The 12295-nt window shown below is 43.1% G+C and overlaps 1 pseudogene; it reads right to left on the bottom strand.

Moving 5' to 3' along the window:
• Positions 1-352: 352 nt before the first annotated feature.
• LOC115316436 lies at positions 353-12075 on the bottom strand (annotated as a pseudogene).
• Positions 12076-12295: the final 220 nt, after the last annotated feature.

Below are 12295 nucleotides of genomic sequence, written 5' to 3'. Positions count from 1 at the left end.
GAAACCGTCGTTGCCGATGCTCCCAGACCACCGTGTCCCAGACCGACACCAACTTCCACTGCCGACCAAGCTCCCCCCGAGGAAGCAACTTATAAAAGTCCAATTCAACATAGCAAATTCCCAATATAGCTAAACCCCAGCAAAGCAAATCCCATGAGGGGCCCTAATCTTGACACTAGGCGAAAAAGTCGGCGCGAAATCTGGCGGCCGTGATTGGCCAATGCCGCACTTGACCTTGGCGCCGGCTAATCATAGCCGCCAGATTTCGCGCCATTCGCCAAGTATCCAGATTAGGGCACCGAAGCGCCAGCACGGCTGGCCTTTTTTTTTAATTTTATTATTGCAACACAATTTAAAGCAAAAGCAAGAATGAGGGGTAGAAAGTAAATAGCACTTTGATAAATACGTCATGAAGTGCAATTTCTTCTAGGAGAAACAGGCAGCATTTTCCCCACCAATTAGGCATTGCATTTTTTTAATCTTTCACTTCCGATGATGTAGCAGTTGGAGTAGTTACGTGAAGTGCATCTTCGCACTCCAGCGTATACTTAAAAAGACTTTCACTTTCGTCGTCCTGAGAAGAAAACAAAATAAAAACACTAATTACAAGTGGGAAACACGTTGGCAATAAAAACACTGAAGCCGGAGTCGCACTGCTTATACATCATACAAAAGACAGTCTGCATGTAGGATTCGGACGGAAGTCACTTTGAGATCCATCCTTCGAATGCCGCATGACAATAATTTCAATGAGAATACGTGGCACGCGGCATTCTAACCACGGATATTGTGGCGACACGTTTTTGCAGACTTTCTTTTGTGTGATGTGTGAGCAGTGTGACTCCGGCTTAAACATGACAGGCGAGACTATATTAATGTCTTGCTTTGTGATAAAACAGCATCACAGTATGTATAAGTAATTCCAAATACCCGGCGATTGCGAACGTGCATTTCACTCGCGCCTATTTTCTCTGGTTACTGCTAATACGTTGCCCATCGCCTGTACGTATTTTTTGTGTCTTCATCATAAGTTGTAAAAGTCCGGCCAGACCCTTGCTTGCAAGGGTTTGGCCGGCCTTTTGCCCCGCACTCCAGCCGGCGAAGCATGGAAATTTCAACTTCCTTAGTCGCCGCCATAGTGGAACCGCTTCCGCCTGGCCACGAAGAACTCGCCAGCGTGTCGGCCTCAGTCTTGTACACGTTACTAAAAAAAAGTAATCGATTACAATTACTATTACTCTTGGCTAAAAAGTATTCGATTAGATTACTTGATTACTCGACGGCAAAAGTAATTGGACATTACTTAAAAAAGTAATCGTTACTTTTCCGATTACTTTATTGTGTGAAGACACATCTTTAGCGCTCATAACAATGAACTACTTCCAACCTATATTTCACATTTGCACAAGTATTGAAGAAGAGAAACTGGCTCCCTCTTCGTGGTCGTTGCACCTTCACAATGCGGACACAAGCATAGAATTCGTTTGAAGACGTTTAATGATTTGGGCGTTCGCCAGTGTGTGTGTGTGTGGGGGGGGGGGGGGGGGGAGGGAAGCGGAGGGGGTTCTAGATCTTGTTAAGCTTGAGCAAGGGTTGTCGCTCAAAGTTTGCGTCGCTCATTTTATTATTCACATGTGGATGAGCTCGCATGCTATACAAAAGAGCAGCAACTCCAGGATTTGAAACGGATCATGTGTAGTATCCATTAGCGGAAGAGATCGCCCTGACCACTTCTCAACTCGAAACATTGCTTGTCACAAAGACCATGCACGTAGGGGAAATGAGGAAATATTTCAACTGCCTTTGTTATATTTTGCATCCGCTTTAGGCATTCTTCGGTTCTGGTACTCCTACGGCCTGCGAGTAGGTACCCTAAGCAGGATTTTTTTATTTTTTTTATTTCTGTGTGTGTGTGCGTGAGGGGGATAGTTTGAACGAAGGACTCACAAAGCTACATTCTGCTGCTTCAAACTTCGCCCTGAATGGCCTTTGTCACGCACTGTGGCTTTCCTGGGACTTCCCACTCCCAGTTTTAGATCAAAAATAAAAAAAAATAATAACGGACATTCCACAGAAACTGTACATAGAAAGAGATTGACCTCGTGTTCTACAGATCCGCAAAAATCTTTATTTTTTCCGTCCGAAAAAAAAAAAAAGCAAATTTTATTTTTGTCATTTTATAAAAAAAAAGGCGCGTGCCGGGGGGGGGGGGGGGGGGTCCGGTGGACAAATTGTAACGGTTACAAGTAATTTTATTACTTCAAAAAGTAATCAGATTACTCTTCTGATTACTGCCTAATAAAAGTAATCAACTGATTACAAAATTACTCCAAAAAGTAATCGATTACAAGTAATTTGATTACTTGTAATGCGTATGGTACAAGTCTGGTCGGCCTCAATTACCAACGACAATCAAGGTGTGTTCCAGGATATCGTCCGCGGAACAAAAGGACGCTGCCCAAGCCATGGCTCTGGTTCCAGCGAGAAGACAATCATCACTCATGCAGAGCCAACTGTTACTCTCGTAGTTTTTATCACTCCTGTGGGTGTAGATGTAAGAATTAACTCTATCAATTGGGTTCGCCCCACGTCCACTCTGGAGACGCTCATGCCTTCGTGTGTTATTGGGATGTGTTATATAGGCAGAAGAACCCCCTAGTGATTGACACGCAGAATGGACAGACAACACGGACTCTTTTTGGCCAGACTACGCTTTACGGTAAAATACGTGCTTTCGAGTCTCGTGGAAACGCCTCCAGCGTTGGAATTGTCCGCGACATCGACAGCACCCTCTCAGATTCCGCAATACTCGGAATTCTGCGCTCGACAGTAAGCATCCGCAACGTCCGTCGCATCGGCAAGTCCACTACTATTCGCGTTGAGTTTGCTTCTCCTACACTTCCTGAACACATCTACGGGGGCGGTGCCGGGCGACGCGTCTGGCAAATGTCCGAAGCCTCTCGGGTCGCAGGAGGCAGAGACAACTCTATCGCCTCTACAACATCGCTGTGCAGGAGACCAAGGTCGAGACTGAGGTCCAGACAACTTAGGGTGAGACCTTTTACGGCGCGTTACGTGTGTGTTAGTCACGCGGCTGGGTCGTCGGCGGGCTGTTTGTTGTTAGTGTACCAGAGTTTGGGTGCAACCGTCGAGGCGATGACGACGTGTGCGTCAGGACGCTTTGTTGTATGTGATCTTTTTTCTTCGTATGAACTGTAGGGTCATTTGTGTGTACGCCCCTATTAGGGTTGATGAGCGGCGGGTGTTTTTTTATTTCATGCATCAGTACTGTAATAGTGTACGCCTTATTATTTTTCTTGGCGATTTTATTTGCATTGCTGTGCTGGCGATAGGCCGAGTTCAACGCCCTATCGCGATTTAAGCACCAAAAGCCTTCTAAGTTTAATCAAGGAGTCCAGCTTAGACGACGTTTGCGAATGTTTGAGGAATCGCCGCGAAATCCAGTACACCCACTTAAAGGGTCAACCCTTGCGGCTCCCCAGCCCAGTTGCCCGACTGCGGGCACAGGTGTCGAACTCTCCCGCGTGGCGGCGGAATGAAGTCGGCCATGCGCACACCTCAGGCACCGCCTAGATAAGGTGGACAAGAGGCGGCGCACGGGCAATCGCTGCCTGGACTCAGGTGCCGCTTATAAAAATGTTAATCGTCTTGTCCATGTGCAATTAAATGTAGACGGACAAAAAGTCGTGCCCGTCTAGATCGAGCGTACACATCGCGACACTGTTAGCGCGAACACGACATCGGCACATTTTCGCATTTTTCTTTTAAATAGAATTAGCGAGCACGAAAATTTATCGCTTACACTATAGAACTAAATTAGCTCTTTTCGTAGCAATAATAACTTATTGGATGACATCCCTTGGTTTCAAAGAGAAAAACTGGAAAAACCGGCGATCGCTTGTTCGCGCTAACAGTGTCGCGCTCTGTACATAACGTTTGTTTAGATTTGATACCATTACGTTTTGAATATCACGTGCACCCTGTTTTCTTTAGTGATTACTGTATAGTCTCTTTCTGCATGCGTAGTAAATGCGAAACTAGGAAAGTCTTTAGCTGAGATTTATGGAAATTGGACGCGAAACTTTTGGAGGACGATGTTTTCATTGCCCAAGAGCAGACCGTGATTGAGAAACTGGAGAGCCTGAAAATATTAGGATATATGGTGTGCGATGGGAGCTTTTTAAACAGGAAATGCAAATGGAGGCGTTAGTGCGAGTAAATGTACTTAAACGCGCTGAAAGAAGCAACGCAATGTTATTACATAATAATTTTCGGATGCTGCTAAAAGAAGCGACTAGAATGCCTGGGGCAGTTAAGGACGATATTTCTTCTGTAAATGATAATCTTCAGATTCTAGCTGGGGAAGGATATTTGGGGGGGGGGGGGGGTATTGTTAGAACCAGATCTGAAAGATGGTGAACGGGTGAAGCGCAAAGAGAGCTTGGCAGCTACCAGTGACCATAAATGTTTTTTTGCAGCTGGTTTTTAAAATTTTTGAATAATGTTTATATAATGATGATTCCAAAGCTTTTTGTCAATTTTTTAAGTGTTTTGGTGTTTTGTTTTCGAGCCTTGAATATGACACCTACCTTATGCAATGCCTCTCTCAAGAGGCCCTTAGGGTAATAAAATAATATAAAATTAAAACTAAAGCTATGCTTGTCGTAACGAGATAACGGGGGTAGAGAGGGATGGAGCAGTTACGACTGATAAAGAAAGATCGAGCTCGGCATTTCTCAAACGTTATAGTAGATTATTTTCGTCCATTCCAGTAGAAGTCGAGCTTTTTAAAGATTAATTTTTGTGTCTCGCGCCATGCATAGATGATGAAACGAAAGAGTAACTCGTATCACCGATCTGCGTCGAGGAAGTGTTCGTAGCCAAAGAAGCCCTAAACCCAGTAAAGTCCCCAGCACGGACAGCCACGTGCTACTTTTTATAAGCCAAAGAATCAAGAGATTGACGCATTCCTAGCCAAAATATTCAATGAAGCATATGATTGTAATATGTTGTATCCATCTTTTATGCCGTCGCAGAGAGTGTTAATCCTCAAAACAAATGACGCGGTTAAGTTGCTGCAACTCATGGCGTATCGGCCGATCAGTCTGACTAAAGTCGACTATAAAATTTTAATGAGAACCTTCGCAAGAAGGCTGCAAACAGTAATTATCAGAAACAGTGTGGCCCCATCAAACTTGCGGTATAAAACTAAGGACTATTTTTACCAATATCCATGAAGCGCGCATTGTTCTAGGGTGTTGCGACGCAAGGCGTACTTGCGTTGCGATGCTCCAGGTAGATCTTCAAAAAGGCCTTTGACCGCGTACCTCACGACCTGCTTTTAACCATTCTCAATCACGTAAACGTCGGTGCTGCTATCCGCAAAGGTGTCAGCATGGCGTATAACGGCTGCGCAACGAGACTTATAGTGAACAAGTCGGTTGGAAAACGTATAAAGCTGAATCGACCCGTCCGCCGGGGGTGTCCTTTGTTTCCACTTTTTTTTTTTTTGTATTTACATGGAATCCCCTTGTATTAGTATTTTTAAACACAGTTCGATCAGCGGTTTAAACCTTCATGCCGCCGAAGTGAAAGTATTAGTGTATTCCGACGACATTGGAGCGTTTTGTTTCACCCATGAGAGTATTAAGTAGCAAGCACGTATAGCCCGGATTTTGATTCGGAAGTGTGTGTGTGTGTGTGTGTGTGTGGGGGGGGGGGGGGGGGGAAGCCCATGACAAAATGCTTTATGAGGGGGAGGGGGAGAGGAGGCCCCAGCAAAAAGGAAGATTTCGGTTGGGGGAGAGGGGGGGCCCGCCCCCTCCCCCCCCCCCCCCCCTCCCTGGCTACCTGCCTGTTAAGTAGTACACACGCTTATACTTTTTTGCGAAGTTAGCAGGAACTCTGTTAACTGGGCCAAGTGCCTGAGATTTTGGCATGGCGATTAGAGTTCTACTCTATGTTTGTTTTCCAACATGTTTTCCAACAATCCCGTAGAATATTTGGGAGTGCCTCTAGAAAATTATCGTGACAGCGAGCCCTATTGACGCGAGCAGGCGGCTGAGCTTCGCGAAAGAGTAGAAAAAAGACGAAGGAAAGATTTGTCTATTTTTTCACGGGCCACAGTTAGCAATTTAGTTTTTGTCAGCAAACTGTGGTACGTTTTACAAGTTTTGCATTGTTCGCGGGTAAATGTGCAGAAATTGCACCGGGTATTTGCTGTGTTTATCTGGGGCTCCACCTGGGAGCGATCAAGTAGGACGAAACTTTTCTGACGCGTACGTAATGGGGTGCTCAGTTGCACGCATCTGTTTTTACGCCAGCTTGTTAGTCAGTTGTAAGCTTCTGAGTCACCCATAGTGTGGGAGATTGGACAACAGGGCTATACTTTTTCTTCACTCAACTCCTTCATAGCGTTCTCCCTGATAAATTCGAAAGTGTGGAGGGCTTTGTGAGAGGCGCTGATTTTGTTATTCTTGCCCGTAACCTTTCATAAACCACAGTTTTTTGTATGTCTGTTACTAAGATAGATCATGTTATAGGATGGCTTCATATTATAAATTACGAAGCTACTGGCACCAAACATATTTTTCTTTTAAATTTATCTTAAAAGCCGACTCACAGAATCGTCTTCAGCCGGGCAGAAAACCGGTTCCCAGTTTCCTTCCCTCCCTTCCCTCCCGCACTATTCTCTCTTTCTCTCAACACAGGAGCGGGCTGGCGGGTCTCTGAGTTACTCCCCGCCGGAAGGAAGAGGGTTTCCTCTTTCTCGAATGGAAAGCAGGAATTGAGAGAGCCTTTCCTCCTTTCTGACTGCTCGTCGGTCTTTAAAAAGGGACAACGAGTGTTACGAGATACCTAAGTCTGGCAAAGTATCGCGATACAAGCGATACATCTTAAATGTATTTCCTCACTGAGATCCAAATACATTATTTCAAATGTATCTCGTTACCGACATACAGATGCTCGAAATTATCTCTAAGATACCGTCGCGATACATTTGTATCGCAATACTTCCCGGCCCTGATTTAAAAGAAGTGGTTCATGTAAATTTTCGTGAACCCATTTTTTAGTTGAGTAATTGAGTGAAGTTCCTCGGAAAATATTGTATAAAAATGTGCGCGACAGTGTGTTCCCTGTCCCCTATACAGAGCCTTATACTGTGCAGGCCCAGGGCAAGACGCTTTGAAGCGCGTTAAGATTATGGTAGTGCCTGCGGGCATCAAGTCTTTTTCTTTATATTACATTCAGGTACGCTGCCGGTCAAGACCGGCAGCGTACCCGTCAAGATGGTTCAGCGCAAGGGGGCTTTTCGTATCGTGCAGGGATCACTGTTTTTTATGCAAGAAGCCAGAGACCGTCAAACACGTGTTTCTTGAGTGCTGGGATGGAGTCTTCTTCTGGGACGTCCTCCAACGTACCACTAAAGAACCTCTTCCTAGACGCGCATGGAATACGTTTTTCAGTTAAAAACGAGGAAAGTTTTCCCTTTGACCTGGTTATGCTGTTGGGGCTGCACAGAAGTTTAAAGTCCTGACTGGCTGTACAGTACACAACGCCGACAGTAATGTGCGCGAGGTGAAGGAGTATTTTTGTGAAAGAGCATCTTTGTTTGTTGAAGTCAACAGAGCTCAAAAGGCCGTGCCTGAGTGGCTTCCGCGAATTGAGGCAATTTCGTCCACAAACAAGTTTGGCCTGCCACCTTGGACTGGTTTATTTTAGCCTTGCCCTTTTCCAGTGTTTTTGAGCGGTATGCGTGCCTATAGACAATATAAAAATCCGGCAATGAACAAAAAAAGTAAGTGGTGCAGTTTTTAGAACACCCGACCGAATATTGGGAGGTCCGGTGTTTATATACCGGCTACGCTACCAAAGACGTTTTGTCTTTCGACGGATTCGTAGATTTTGTCCCACTCGATCCAGTATGGTTCATTCATTCGCATATTTTCGATTATTTTCCTGTAGGAGACGACGCACGACAATCCAAGTGCCCTGATTTTCTTTCTCTCTCCCTCTCTCTCTCTCTCTCTCTATATATATATATATATTGTAAAAGGGAGGTACAGGCTGCTTCTGCGAAAGCTTTCAAAAATCCCTAAAAATATTCTGTTCGAGTTAGAAAAAATCTTTCTGAGAACAAACCAGTCTTGGCGTACTTGAGGGATTGCAGGAGCATACTAAATAGCAACATAATTAATTGAACTAAACTAGTTAATCTTTAATTAGTGAAAATAAACATATGGTTCCACTGAGAAACTTACTAAGAAACATCGAAAACCAATAATTCCATTCTATTTAGAAAGATATAAGGCAGCATTTTACGGCGTTCTGAAAAAAAAAAACACCCAGTTTGGAGTTGGACACGTTTCTATGTTTCGGTTTCTCTCCGGAGCCCACCTCTGCGCCCGCAGTCCTGCTCCTCGCTGGTCGCTGCGCAAAGCCACCGCTTCGCCTCCCTCGTGGATGGAAGTACGGTGCACCTGTGTTGCGCGTGTCGGCCACTGGGGAGCTGGACCGCGGGCACAGAGGTGGGCTCCAGTCCTGCCTTATATCTTTGCCTTATATCTTTCTAAAAAAAGGTGATTTAGACTTTCCGATGATGTTTAGCAAGTTTCTCAGTTGAACCATATATGTTTATTTCCATTAACTAAAAATATATTAGTAAATTTTAGTTAATTGTCTTACTAATGTGTATGTTTTTGCAATCCTTGACGTCCGCCAAGGCTGGTAGTTTGTTCCCTCAACGATTTTTAAAACTTGAACCGCATATTTTTAGGAATATTTGAGAGCGTTCGCAAAAACACCTTGTATATTTATTGTATATATATACAAGGCGTTTCTTTTTTCTTTTTAAGCTTTACATATTTGTCTTAAAAAAAAAAAAGTCGTGAAAGTAACACTTCAGCGGATTGTGCAGGTGAATTATACGGCCAGGGGGACATTATATGGGAGGCTACTCTTTGCGATAAATCGACTAATTAATTAAAATTTGTTAATGAACTTTTTAATTACTGAAAATAAACATATGTTTTAAATTAGAAACTTACTGAGCGTCATCGAAAACCACTAAATCAACTCTTTTTAGGACAACTTGAAGCTCGTGGAAAACTCGGGGGCGCGCCAAATTTACCACTCACTCGTGAAGCAGGCACAAAGCTAGCAGTGGCGGAACGCGGATGATAAGATTATCATCGCGTCCCGCCACTGCTAGCTTTGTGCCTGCTTCACCAGTGGTAACTTTGGCGCGCCCCCGAGTTTCCCACGAGCTTCAAGTTGTTCTAAAAGAGTCAATTTAATGATTGCGATGATGCTCAGTAAGTTTCTAATCGGAACCATAAGTCTACTTTCACTGATCCAAAAGTTAATTAACGATTTTTAATTAATTAGCCGACTTATCACAAAGATTAGCCACCCGCATAATGTTCCCCTGGCCGTATAACTCACCTGCACAAAACGCTGAAGTGTTACTTTCACGGCTTTTTGGAAAAAATCTGTAAATTAAAGAAAGCACATTATATATATATATATATATATATATATATATATATATATATATATATACATATATATAGAACGGGCATGATGGCGGGGGGCCAAAGGCGTGGGTGAATAACTGAGAAGAAAAGAAAACCCCTGGTGAAAACAGCAACAACGGACGGTTTACCCTCCGACGTTTCGGCCCTTGGTGAAAACAGCAATAACGGACGGTTTATCCTTCGACGTTTCGGCCGGACCCCGGCCCCAACGTCGAAGAATAAATCGTCCGTTGTTGCTGTTTTTACTAAGGGTTTTTTCTTCTCTGTTACATATATATATATATACGTAATTGACAGTCCGTCTACAAATGTTCAAAAGTCATACATTGCTTACCGACATTTCCGCAAAAACTTTATTGGTCTGAAAAAAGTAACAACATAGTTTTGTCATTAATTGAGACAAACAATGTAGCTCTTCGGTATGTTTTATTAGGATATGTTTCCGTTTATGTCAACGTTACTAAAACACTCAGTTGGGAAACTCGCCGTCGAAACCCGGGCCGCTGGCGTCCACCGAGACCGAGCTAAATACGACAACAGGGCTACTCTTCATCATTTGTCTGTACTGTGGTCACCTTGAGCTTTTAGAAAGCCTGTTTTTGTGTAAAAACAAACGGAAAAGACTCCTTTTGTATGAAATTTATTGGAGTTTAGTACAAAATGAAGGGCGCGTGATGTTTTTCAAATCTTTAGTTGGCAAGGTTTTACGGCACAATTAATATTGTTTTTATACAACCATGCCTCAGCGGTGCTTTCAGGTAACGCGTCCCGACCTAGGTGCATTTTAACTTCGGTAGTAAGACGCGGCGCGTCCGCTGGGGAGACGGGGGTGGCAACCCTGTAGCGTCTTCCGTTGCATTTGTTTTGGCGCCAAAATGGCCGATTATAGCCAAAATAGAAGTAAGTTACGGTTCCTCGAATGGCCGCTGCGGGAGAAATGGTGGCGTTGTGTTCGTCATTAGCTCGGTGCTCGAGGACAAATCGGCGCCACTTTTTCAAAGTAGTCTCTATGGCAGTTTCCCAACTGAGTGGTTTAATCACGTTGGTAAATGTTTATCTTGTTAAATTCTTTCCTGTGAAGAGCTTTATTCGTTTACACTGCATAGAGCAAAATCAATGTGTTGACATCCTCGAAGAAGGGAGCGAGTAGCCATCAGAACTCTTAATTGGTGTTTCTTTGGAAATGACAGGGAGTTACTTCGTTCAAAGAGGAATGTTAATTGTCAAGAAATAATTCATATCTGCGGTAAGTAATTTTTTTTTTTTTTTGCGTAGCGTGATTTTTGCCTTAATATTCAGTAGTGCATTTACGTTAATGTCTGTGATGGATTTATGTATTTGAAGATTTCTAATTTAGAGTAAAGCGCTGTTCATTCCACTTTACTCTTATCAACGTAGGTAATACTGGTGACTGTCAACCGTATGCCGATATCAATGAAGTGCGCTGACTGTCGTTACTCAGTAAATGTGTTATGGTGCAATATGTGTTTCACTGACATATTACATACAAATTTGAAATTTTTTTTTAAAGCAAAAAAGCTTTTTAGCGGAACGCACTAATCTCGAACATTTTTCCGTCCGTCTGTCCATCCGTGAATTTTTTCGCTAAATTTAACGCGCGAATTGACGTCATGTGACCAATGCACCAATGCGGTTTCCTCGCTAAATTTAACGGGGATTTCAATGCCTCGTGACCTATATACAAATTTAGTTTTCCTCGAACATTTAGCGGTAAAATTAATAAAAATATCGATTCTTCACTATTAAAGCGAATGTTTAATGTCTCATAAAAAAAAAAATGAGACCATCGTTCCTTAAATACTGCATTCGATGCTTCAGGGGACTTTAAAGATAAAGGCGTCGATGCCAATTTTTTTTCCTGCAAATATTTCGTTTTACTTACATTATTACAAATGTTTGTCACAACATCATCATGGCTCTCCGTAAATATCCATTCAAATTTTTGTAGACTCGTTTGGGCCTTTTGAAAGATATAATAGCATGAAATTAACATTCCGTTTTACATCAGCAAAGACACATTGTTAAAATGTAAGGCGGTATTTATCAAATATAATCACTGCTTGGTTAGCTTGAATGCATTCCACAATTCGTTGCTGGTCATCCGAGGAGGCACCTATGCGAAGGAAAAAAAAACAAAACAGGTATTCCATTATTGTTACTGTAACAGTTGCGGCACCTCTAAGCTTACATTTTTCTAATTATTAAAAAAAAACGCGAGTTCAATGCACTTTGTTTACACTATTTTTCTTCTTCAACTGGGAACCATTTCGCACATCTAGGTGTAATAACATTGCTCGAATAATCATAAAAAATAATTCTAGCTTTTTAACCAAAAAAGAAATAAAACGATGTCGATCTTACTGCAAAGTAGGGGCTGCCTTGGATCATCCATACTTTCGCCCCCTCCGTACGCTTCTGAAGAAACGGAGAATTTTGCATCCGGAATGAAGGATATCGCTGCCAGAAGCCCAGCGACTGTTGCTAAGTACATTTTCATTTCTTCCTTGACCGGCTTCCTTTTTCAAGATGCTGTGGGACAGCCTGTCCCTTCCTTTTTTATGGCGAACAGGGGAGTCAAGCTTGTTTGTTGTGTCAAGCTAGCCTAAACAATACAAAAGGCCGTGTGGACTATAAATGTCTGCCAAACCAGCCTTCATCCTAAGGGTTTTGATGGAAGCAGACAATTCATGTGTCATAAGACCTCACCTTTCCGTAAC

Source organism: Ixodes scapularis, unplaced genomic scaffold (genome assembly GCF_016920785.2).
Source record: "Ixodes scapularis isolate PalLabHiFi unplaced genomic scaffold, ASM1692078v2 PGA_scaffold3__209_contigs__length_174095766, whole genome shotgun sequence".
Lineage (NCBI taxonomy): Eukaryota > Metazoa > Arthropoda > Arachnida > Ixodida > Ixodidae > Ixodes > Ixodes scapularis.
The sequence above is the reverse complement of the archived record's forward strand: the minus strand, read 5'-3'. Positions and strand labels throughout refer to the sequence as shown.